Raw genomic sequence first — 1086 nt, 5'->3', positions numbered from 1 at the left:
ATGGTATTTAAGCATCCAAATAACAGAGAAAATCTAGAGATTCCTAATTCACCCACTCGCCCTCTTAGGCTACGAGCACCGATTATTCTATCTTATATTTTTGATGCAAATAGTGGAAACCATAAGTTTAAGGTTTTAAGTTTACCTAATTCATCCCCTTCCCTATTAGACTACAAGCACTAATTTCTTACATGTCAATAAGCAGGATTACAACACTAGGATGGTAAAGTCGAAGGAGGAACGCAGAGCGAAGCGCCAGATATTCAAAGCGAAGCTAAAGAATTTTACCAGACATGCCTGCAAGGTGACTGCGTGTACCATGACTGGCGCTAAGATCGGCGCCCTGATTCTTGATCCTGTAGTTTGCACACTTCTTGGGTTTTCGTACGGTGTGATTTCAGTACTCAAGGACGACGTCACCGGGGACGTCGGCCCAACAGTTTTGGACGTGGTGCTCCCCAGCGGTCAGAATTAGACGATACATCACGTAGCGACCTTTGCATTCGTGGATTCCTTCGTTCTTGCAATTCTAGTTATGTGCACGGGTGTGCGTATTTGTGTGAGGGGAATTTCTGGCCCGATTAGAGAAATTACCCCTATTTATGTTCTATTATATCAAGGAGTGAATACTATCGATGTATAATGCAAACATTGGGCTGTTTCATTTTAGATAAACCTTGTTATTTTCCCTTTTTTAAACACGGTACACAGATATAGACGTTTACATGTAGTATGTATAGTCACCTCTATTAATACATACAAGCAAACTTATCTCTACGAGCACCTTCGAGAGACTGAACTGACAGATCTCGAGAGATTGACGAAGTCACCATGACCTTATTGTTTCAATTCAGATATTTTCGTTGTATGAAAATGATATTGTGCTGAGATGAGTTTGTACGTGATAAACAATGTGTCTTGTGACTATCACAAGGGAGTCGGATTCTCGAAAATAAGAATCCGATTCATTTCACAACCCGCCACTAGAAGCTCACCCCCATGCAGCAGCCCAGCTAGCTGCCATCGCTGCCGAACCTGCGGCCCTTCCCTCTCTTGCTACCTTCCCTCCTCTTTTCTCTCTCCCAT

At 42.8% G+C, this 1086-nt stretch overlaps 1 long non-coding RNA gene across 1 annotated transcript in view; it reads left to right on the top strand.

Annotated features, from left to right (window-relative positions):
* Nucleotides 1–783, top strand: part of LOC101771640 — a 1764-nt gene extending 981 nt beyond the window's left edge. Inside the window, exon 2 of the long non-coding RNA XR_216024.3 lies at nucleotides 206–783. This is a non-coding gene — a long non-coding RNA (uncharacterized LOC101771640). The remainder of the gene's footprint in view (nucleotides 1–205) is intronic.
* The last annotated feature ends 303 nt before the right edge of the window (nucleotides 784–1086 follow it).

The sequence above is a fragment of the Setaria italica genome, unplaced genomic scaffold (genome assembly GCF_000263155.2).
Source record: "Setaria italica strain Yugu1 unplaced genomic scaffold, Setaria_italica_v2.0 scaffold_326, whole genome shotgun sequence".
NCBI classification, from domain to species: Eukaryota; Viridiplantae; Streptophyta; class Magnoliopsida; order Poales; family Poaceae; genus Setaria; species Setaria italica.
This window is presented reverse-complemented; position numbering and strand designations above follow the sequence as displayed.